Source organism: Phoxinus phoxinus (genome assembly GCF_949152265.1).
Source record: "Phoxinus phoxinus genome assembly, chromosome: 5".
In the NCBI taxonomy this organism is placed as follows: domain Eukaryota; kingdom Metazoa; phylum Chordata; class Actinopteri; order Cypriniformes; family Leuciscidae; genus Phoxinus; species Phoxinus phoxinus.
Genome location: NC_136880.1, coordinates 18,011,087 through 18,021,675, shown reverse-complemented (window position 1 = coordinate 18,021,675; position 10,589 = coordinate 18,011,087). Strand labels below are relative to the sequence as shown.

General features: G+C 37.1%; 1 long non-coding RNA gene across 1 annotated transcript; it reads right to left on the bottom strand.

Annotated features, from left to right (window-relative positions):
- Window positions 1-8,409: 8,409 nt before the first annotated feature.
- LOC306999480 lies at window positions 8,410-9,884 on the bottom strand. Its single transcript, XR_013797863.1, has 3 exons — window positions 9,504-9,884; window positions 8,920-8,993; window positions 8,410-8,642 (listed from the first exon to the last, which is right to left on the bottom strand). It is a non-coding gene; the product is annotated as an uncharacterized lncRNA (long non-coding RNA).
- Between the last annotated feature and the right edge of the window lie 705 nt (window positions 9,885-10,589).

The following is a 10,589-nucleotide window of genomic DNA, read 5'->3' as shown; positions in this document are numbered from 1 at the left end:
ACATCTTATTTCGATAGTCCACTGCAGACATTCTAAGTATAAGTAACTTTACAACTTTACAACCAGGCAGTCATTAGAGTATTAGTGGACTGCTTAATATCTCCTAACACTTTATTGTGATGATTCCCCAACATACATTCTACTGACTATAAGTAACTTCACAAGTACATTTCAACTTACTTTACTAGCCCTAACCCAACAGTCTACTAATACTCTAATGAGAGTTAGTTAACATGAAGTTGCAAATTAAGTTACTTATAGTTATTAGAATGTCTAAAGTGGACTAGCAAATCTAAAAGTTATGGTTTCAAAACCACATGGATCCAACATGAATATAACGTTTTTAAGAACTTGGAACGTGTTTTAAACTATATTCTTAAAAGATTTTTCTTTTTCTTAATTGTAGCCACTTTTATTTGTCAGTAGCTACGTTTACATGCACCTAAATCAGATTGATGACTCAATCAGACTGAATCGGATTGGATTCATTACGAATGACAAAAATGAATGCATGTAAACATACCAAACCAGTAGTTTTATCTTGACTCAAAATTTGTCGAGACAGCTCCAGAATGTTTCGTGTGAGCGGGGACAGTAAAGAGGAGCTCATGGCTACAAGAAATCTCAAGGAGAAGAACACTTGCACTCCTAAAACATGTGAGTTTGTTTAAAAACATTAGCTACACATTTCTTGAAAAAAAAAAAAAAAATCATGGAAAGAAGTCCAATCCGCTTGGTGTTGACATAGTTGTATGTTTTTTTTTTGCAGGGTCTAAGATGGTTGGATGGCAGTTATGCTCTGATGTCACTTATCCTTTGACATTGATGGGAAAAGGCTTCCCACCACTGGGCCCAGTTCTTTTCACTCTCAGACTCCAAAAACTGGACAAAGGTCTCAACCAGTACCTCTTGGAGGCGGCCTATACTTTTGTACCCCAGGTAGGCAAGATATCTGACATCGTTTTTTCCAAGTTCAACATGTTCCTGGATCAACATCTTTGTTGATCCTGAAACAACATTCCAATCAACCAATCAGATTTCAGGGAATAGTTTATTTCAAGTTTAGGCTTACAACCAGGGTTAGGGTCTTCTACATTGGTGTAATTTTCCTATCACTTCCCTCTGATTTAAATATATTGATCCAAGAACATGTCTTACTTGGCAAAATCATGGTGACCCTGACATCAATCCATTCAGGTTAAGAAGGTCGAAATAACGTTCTTTCTGTGGATCTTTGACAGCGGAATTCCTGGATGCCGCTGGAAGCCACTCTGCTTCTCTTTCTTGGCACGCCACAATCCATTATCCCCAGAGATGTGTCCCTGGATGTCAACATCAGTCCGAAAAAGATGATTCTGAAAATAATACATCCCCTGAAAAACATTCTCATTCAAGGTTTCAAACCCTCTTCAAAAATTGATTTGAATGGATATTTAAAGGCTGCTTTCACACAAGAACACGATACTATTGTATCAAACACAATATTTATCGTATGAAATAGTTTCTGTGAATGTCTTCTCATCTTTTTTCTCACAGCGCAGCTTGAAGAATTAAACAACCAACATTCAGGCAGAATCGAATTACTGATCGACAACATCCACCATTATTTTATCAAGGTAAGTGAGAAGAAAATCTGCTTTGTAAAGTCCCAAGAAAAGCTGTTGTGCTATATTATTCAAGAATCTTATTCAAATACATGGTTCATTAAATCATTCTCCATTGTGCCTAAGGGACTACTGGAGATGGCGAATCTTGCTTCAGAGACGAGAGCCCACTTTCATCTTGATGCCAAAGTAGTAGCAGATGGACATCCATTCTCCCTCTCGGTCAACACCACACATGCTCGCAGCAGGAAGTTCACAATACAGGCCTTGCTTAAAAATGTCTTCAATAAGGACGCATCACTCTCAGGCAAGAATCTGCTAATAGTGATCACCTTTTTAATGGTCCCAGAAGTCTTTTTTTTCCCCATTCACTTTCTCATTTTTATTCATTAGGCATTTCAAAGGATTTGTCAATGTAGAATTCTAAGCATGATACAAAATACTAACTTTAAAGAACCCTAACACCTAACCATAACCTAACAGTCTAATGACAGTCTACTACAGTCTACTAATACTCTAATGAGAGTTAGTTGACATGTAGTTGCAAAGTTACTTATAGTTAGTAGAATGTCTAAAGTGGACTATATGAAAATAAAGTGGAACCAAAACGTTTTATTGATTGATAGGTGGATGGATGGATATTTTATCGCTTTGAAATTTGGAGCTTGGTAGTTCTTGACATATTTTATACATGTTAAAACTAACTTTCTCTATTGACAAAATGAATGGAATTTGTATTTCCAGAACCACACAGTTGTGCTCTATAGTTACTTCTCTGGGACATCGTTTCCAGTGATATGATGATTTGTTGCCAGCTCTTTATGTTCTGCTTCACTTCACAGTGCAGCTGGAGAGAAGTCTGGAAGACGGCCGGAGACATTATTCTCTAGATGCCGGGTTTCTTTTGCCTAGCGCTGTCAGCATCAGAGCTCTTGGGTTAGTAAAGCAAAGGGGCCCAGAGTGGAGCTCTGCTGTCAGGGTTAGGTATGGTGTACAAGGTAAGTCATTTCCACAATAAAATACGCAACAGTTCAAGACAAGAACACAACAGACTCTTCATTCACTTATTTATTTTTCAGAGGATTCACAGAACATACAGGAGTGTCACATGAACCAGAACCTTCACAGCGAGTCGGACCCAGTACAGACGTACCGTATAGCAGCAACACATGAACTCCACTGTTCCCACTTCATCAACCTAAACCACAAGGTAATATCTATTTTGTGACAAAAATAAATAAATATAGAAATAGTTCTGTGACCTAATCTAAAGTGAGAACTATTTACGGTGAATTAATAAGTTATTAACTAAGCAGAAAAAACATTACCATACTTTACATATGAGCTAATTAAACAATATGCCAATTAAAAAATAATTACATCAATGACAATGAATGAAGAATTCTATTTGTATATACCCTATTAATATATTAACAATGTAGAGACTAATATATAAAAATGTGAATGAACTATAAACTAATAGTTTGCAAATGATTTGTAAGTACTTTATTACTGTGTACTTATTATAATGTGTTACCGTATTTTTGATCAGATCAATGCAGCATTGATGAGCATAAGAGACTTTTAAGAGCATAAAAAAACATTTACAAAATCAAAGCCCAACTAATATACCCCAAACTTTTGAAACCATAGACTCGTTTACAAATATCATGAATTATTAATTTATAAATATCACTACGTTTTTAAGGAGTCACAGTAAATTACATTTTACAATTTTACAATAGTTTCTTACAACCTGAACCAATATTGCCTTAAAAATATAATATTATCTGAATTTTTGTATTATAAATCTTGACACATATGACCTTGGTTGCAGGGATCCACTCTATGATTTGTATTGATTAATTTTTATTTCAGAAGTTAAAAACATGCTCATCATAGAAGAGGTGTGTTTTTGATTGTAAGATTGTATATTTTTAAAAAAAAAAAATAGATCTGGACAAAAAATAGCTTTACATATTTAATAGTACTGGCTTGGTACTTCTAGTACTGTACCCACAGTGCAATGCACATTCTATGTTGATTTATGATAACAAATATGGAAACCTGCTGAATGTGAATTCAACCAACAGATTCACCTTAGACATGAACGGAGCCCAATCCATGTTCAGTCATCGCTTGATATAAGCTATGGAAAGCAGTGGAACCAGAGCAGCAACAAACACAGGATTCTCTTCAATCAGTCGCTCAGAAACAAGTCTGGACCCGGCCTCACCAGTTATGCTGTCGAGGTTCTTAACTAACTAAAATATTCCAATTGTAAATAGAATGTGCACATCAAATGTGCTATCTCACATTGTTACCTGTTTTTGCTGTGATCTTCTACGATTGCGTCTCATAACGTATACTGACTCTTCCAGCTCAGCCTGCGACTCCTAGACAGAGGACTGAATTATAGAACTCAGCTTCTGCACTCTTATTTCAAGAAAGAAAAATCTGAGAGCAGCACCCACCTGAAAATCAATTACAACAATCAAATTCCTTTGGTAGCTGGTGTCCACTGGAAAGATGTGTCAAAGACCTCCCTTCAAAAGTGGGAAGGTGTGTAAGTATATTTTCCCTTGATGGTCACCAACCAGAACCATTGACGGAAGTAACTGCTTTTTGGCGATTTCGCATCGCAGGAACTAGGAAAACCCAGCACAATAGAGTGGTGCAGGCATGATGTCACTTCGTAGGCCAACCGGCAGTTAGCATAACGCTGCCCTCGACAAAAACCCAATAGGATTTTTCCATAGAATTTGGGATTATCGCTAAAAACAAGCTGTGTGATCAACAAAAGTTTACTTCCACGTTTTGTATATCAAGATAATTATCACAGATGAACACAACTTTTTGAATTTGAATAAATTTTGAAGCCTAAATGCAGTCGGCAGAAGTAAAAAGCTAAAGGTAACGTTAAGCTATAAACCAACTACACCACAGTCCCACGAATACAATGTCACAATCACTTAGCTTTACTCAAGTCTTTCAGGTTTTATCTAAAACATTTCCCCAGAACGTTAGAATAGTGTATAAGAGCACATTTATCAGTATAACGATGCTGTATTGGCGGACTGAGTTTACCTTTTCAGCATGATGGCGTTTTCTCTCCTTGACACGCCACTTGTTAGCAACTGCCTTTTTCAAAACACGTATCAGCTTTTAAAAAAATCACAAGTTGGGTAATACTGATGTATTTTATGTCGTAGAATAAAACCTGAAAGTGTCTTGAGCTTGTGTTCACCACAGACCATTTAACCAAAACCACATTGACTTTGGGAAGATGGAACCGGAAGTGCTAAAATGCTAACTTGCTTCCGCGTTTTGGCCTACAAAGTGTTGTCATACTAGGTATATGATGTCAGAATCCCGGAAGACTAACTCGCTAGTGGTTCCTTTGAGATTTTCCTTTAAGGTGTTATACAACGTAAATTAACCACACCCATAGCAAAAACTGAAATGTTAAAGCAGTTATGTTCATTTTTAAAAACGTAAGTTTTTAATAAGTAGATTGGTATGTGAGGCACTGGAATTTGTCATATGAGATTTGGTCTCTTACCTCTCCATTTTAGCTCTGTAATTTTCTGTATTTCTTATCACGAATACATATGTTCAAGTGTTAATTTTCCCAATAAGTTATAAAAATGGGGTGTAACATCGTGACTGACAGCTGTGCTTGCCATCGAGTCTGTGGGTGTGGCTACAGGCTCCGAAAGACATACTCAGCAACAACTTTTACTGGGACATTTTGGCTTAATTTTTCCAAGCAGAAGCAGAGATCTTTTTTTGCAGTTCATATTTAAATCGCTTTCACGTCTACATTCCATCTCCAAAAACCAACAAAATCACATCTCCGATCACAGCCTCCTCCTCCAGTGACTGAATTTTGTTTTTACGTGTTTTAGTTTGACTTTATTTCGACCATTAAGCTCACTATCATGGGGTGGAGTATGACTCAAAAGTATTTAAAATGACTAAATTATTATTAATATATATTTTTAAATCTAGCTTAAACCCCCACTCACACACACAATCAAGATTGAGCCTGAAATCACATTTCTTTTCCCACCTCAATAAATGTTTTTATCGAAGAAGATTGAGTTAATGAAACGTCTGGAATGACAAAAATGTATATATAGTTTCTAACTACGTGAAAGAGTGCTTGTGAATCACTATGTCCACAGGTTCATTCAACATGGATACACCCTGGCTCTATGTCTACATTGCTCAAAAACTAACTCAGCCCCAGCGTGGCATCACTCAGTTTAGCTCTGAGGTCACCACACGGAAATTAGTCAACATCCAAAGTGTTACACTGGAGGGTGTCTTCAAGGATAGGGGTAAAGAACGGCAAGGCCAGCTACACCTTTTCACGCCGACGGTCAGTTATATCAAGGTGAGTGTACCTTCTGTTCAACACCTGATTAAATCACTCCGTTTTTCTGTATTTCTGTCAAGCTACCTCATTCCTGAGCCTTAGAAATGTTTAGATGGTCCCCCTGGAGCAGCTTCAGGATAAGTGCATGATATTTAGTGTACTGGTATCGTTCCAGATTGGTGGATGGAGCATGCTGGGTAAGCGTGGAGTTAATGCTTCATACTCCATCAGCACAGCCTGGACACCAGCCTTGCATGGGGAAATCTCTGTTGGCAATGGTAAGCAAGTGAAGACTCTGGAAATAAGCGCAGGCTATGGCAAGCAGGACCTCAATATTTCTGCAGTTCTCAGTACTCTGGATAAGGTACCAGAAAATGTTTTCCTGCTTTTGAGTTTTAAATATGTTTCCAAAATATGCACTGATCCAAACCTGAATTTTCATGAAAGTTAGCCATTCTGGACTTTGTTTTCTCTCTGAGCAGAAGCTAAAGAAGAGGCTTCTGATGACGACAATGACCCTGTCGGACCTCAAACACCCTTATGCAGAGCTACAGATGGAGGGTGCCATAGAGGAGATACGTAAGGACAGGAGGGTTTATCAGAAAAGATGGAAGCTAAATTTCAGGTCTGTCCAAAATATGAAAACAACTAAGAATAGTGATGATTGTGGTGACTGCAGTAGGTGGAATGCACTGATTTTAACCACATCGCGGTAATACACCTATAAGCATGTTTAGTTATGTTTTTTTCTTCTTCCAACAGACAACCATTCAAATTTCTCCCTCAGAGTCTCATCCTCCAGGAGACATTCACAAGTGATCTACATCAGAAGGTTTACACTTTGGAGTCAAAGGTTCTAGTCCATGGAAACAAAAAGGCCATTCACATCCTGACTCTAGGTTTTCAACCACAGCAGCCATATGTGAGTCTAAACTTTTTCTACACACTGTGTCATAATTGTTTTCATAGGCTGTATTACAGTACATAGCCTGTTATGGTAGTCACCCAACCAATTTACCCCAGAATTAAACTGAAGTCCTTGCAGTAAGTCAGTTATGTTATGTTACTGGCTAGCTTTGTTAATTGACAATTAATGTAAATAATAGGGCCATATGTTTTTTATACAACAGTTCAATAAACAAGACTTTATATGAGTGACAATTTAGACATAATATGACCTGTTGCTTTGTCTGTTTTTGCTGCAGCAACAAAAATGTTTCATCAAAAAAGATGAATAAATGGTTGCGCTTCCCTAAGCAAAACACAGTAGAGGTCTTCGACTCAGTGGTTTGTATGAATGGGTTGAGTTAATGATTCAATGACTCACTTATAAATACAAACTTTTTTTCTGAACAAATCGTATCGTTTGAACAAATCAGTTGAGTGCATGATTCAATGACTCACTCATAAAGACAGATATTTGTTTTGTTACTGAACAAAGACGGTAACTTTCTCCTATACCCGACAAAGTAACAAGGTAAACATGAGGGCTTATACACAGACTAATCACATAACAAGCAACACCTGTGAACAATAAAACAATGAACCAATCGGGACATGAAAGCTACTAGAAGCACATGAAAAGATCACATGAGGGGCAAGGGAGTCACATGACAAACCAGGACACAAGACCAAGGCTGCGTTCCAAACCGCATACTCAATGAGTAGGTACTTAATTTCAATAAGTACTTACTTAACGAGCGCTAAAAGAGTAGGTACTTTATAGCCAAATCTCGTTAAGTATGAATGCGAACCGGACATCTGCCATGTTGACGTTATCATGTGACCTACGACGCGTTATCACAAGTGCAACAACTTAAAAGATTTGAACGACACGTTTAATTCATCTATCTGTAAATATCTTGATATTGATTAAACTTGCTCATTTTATGGTCTTTTTAAAGAAACTGCTGCCCATTTATTTTGAGAATACATTTAGGGTTGATTAAAGTTCTTATATTTAACCCTACTTATGTGACCCACCGTTTTATCCTTAACGATATTATTTATTTTTATTACGAAATCCCAAAATTGTCATCTCTTGAATATGTTGTTAATTTCTTTATTTTATATCCAAACATTTTCATCCACAAGCAAAAGTGGCTTACCGTGACAAATACTGACCGATACTTAATTATATTACTTTTTACTGAAAAAAATCAATAAAACAAACAAAATGTAATGTATGTCATATGACATAGCTATGCATGAATACACTCTAGATGTGTATATTGTGAACATATCTACATTTTCATTCAAACAATTAATTAAATAATGATATTTTATTTACTGACAACAATGATAAATATTAATAAAGGAGTAAATTAATGAATGAAAGTCACCATCACATAATAAACAAATGCAAGTCAACACATGAAACAAAGCTTTATTCAAACTACAATCATGTATATAGGCTAGGCACTGAACCACATCTACTGGCATCTCAACACAGCGGTTCCCCTTCTGCGGCTTTATTCTGATGAACCAGCGGACCGCCAGAGGTGAGCCGTGCCGGAGGTTGTTGCGTGATGTGTTGTGCTTCACAATCTGAGGCAATAAGGGCCGGTGGAGAGATGGAGGGTCTCGTACATGGCACGATCTTCAGCTCTGTGCTCCTCATCCTCAGTGCTCACACCAGTCTGCTGACATTTCAGATCCTACAAAAATGCACAAACATAACACAAAAGCAGTAGTTTTAACAGCACAATGTCATTTGATTTCAGTATTATTTAGCAGACAAGAACGCTTTTTTTCCACAAATGATTTCCACATCATCTTTCCTTGCAGGTCCTGCTCCACCACAACAGCTGTGCAGTAAATGCACAGAAATCAAGAATCAGAAAGGTGCTGTAATAGCTCTGTTTGAAATTACAATAATTAAAATAAACTACAACTTAATATTTAAATTATTATTAATTTCTGTAGTATACTCACTCAAAGCCTTTGATGACAGCTTCAGCTTCATGAGCCTCTCTCCACCGGATAAACACACATCTGTTCATCTGTCCCTGTAACATCCAGACAAGACTCCCATAACCTCTGTGATTTATGAGCTCAACACTACATTTACATGTTTAGGTTGTTTTAACTTTTTATCCAACATACATGTTCCTCAATTCATCAACAGTACTAATGGACAAATAAAATAGAGTTTAGTTACTTTATAGATATGTTCTACATAATTGCACACATATCACTCAGATGTATATTTCATGTTGTGATGTGCTCTTCTGCAATACTTATAAAAGATGTTCCTGTCAGATGTAAATAGACGTTTAAAATAAGCGTCTTTAAGATGTTTATGGTTTATGTAGATCCACGTTAGAGACGTAACTTACGTGTCCTTACTGGAGCTCCTGTCAGCTAGAGTTAACGTTATATATAATAAAACGTGTTTTTACAGCCAAATCACAATCATACTATACTATCTAACTCCTTTACACCTTCAACAGTTAAAACGTTTACTCTATAGTAGTTTAACACATGCAATTTTAACACAAGGAACCGTGTTTACTCACATTTGAAACCCCGCGCGTCGCTGATCTCCGTGATGTTTGATAATGACGTATCCCCTCGCGTGGCCTCCTGGGATAGAAGAGTATCCACCGGTTGAGCACTCAAAAATCTGGCTGGAAGCAGTAAGCCATCCGGGAACTTCTCGCCTACTCTTTTATGAATACTGATGTTTCGAACGTACTGCTTCCTTCACGTACTGTTTTCGCCTACTATATAGTAGGAAAGTAGGCATATTGGAACGCACTTAAGTCCGAATCTCGCGATAATTAGTACGTCACCCAGGTAATTCTCGCCTACTCTTTTGGATTCATACATACTTTTTCGCTCGCCTACTCTTTTTCCCATACTAAATAGTAGGGAAGTATGCGGTTTGGAATGCAGCCCAAGACAGATTTCAAAATAAGACATGTAACCATGAACAAAACCAACAAAAGACATGACAGCTGCACATTTCGATTTTCACATAATCAAGCACCCCTGAAGGCCTTCTCAATTTGATAGATCCTCGGCCTTTGTTTCGTGTCCTTGTTCAGTGTGTTTTTAAGGATGCATCATATAACTGTCCTCTATTTACAAAAGTCAGAGCTATGATATATTTTAAGGGAGGGGCCCTAACTATGCTTAAAATATGCACCTTAAATCATATTAAACCAGGATAGAAATATTAAGTAAAATATGCACACAGAAGTACATTTTCATGTTTATCTGAGTTAAAGTTTGTACATAATCCCCCAAAAAAAAGAAAGAACAGATGAGGTATAAGAGTGTACCACCCTTGAAAAATATAAATTGGGATAGTAAAAAAATTAAAGTTTACAATGAAAACACATCAATAGGCTAGTTGCACGTGGCCGCCATTTTGGATTTCCGAATAGCGAGTTTGCGGTTAGACACTTCCGGTTTCGCATTACAGGGAGCCGGAGAAAGCCGAAAATGACCTCTTATAGTTGTTTATAGAATCAATTATATCACCTAAAATACTACTAAGATCCATATTACTATCACACGAGCCAATGGCAATTAAATGCACGGATGCATAGTCAGATTAATGAATGTTAAATATAATATAACTGTTCACAAACAGAAGA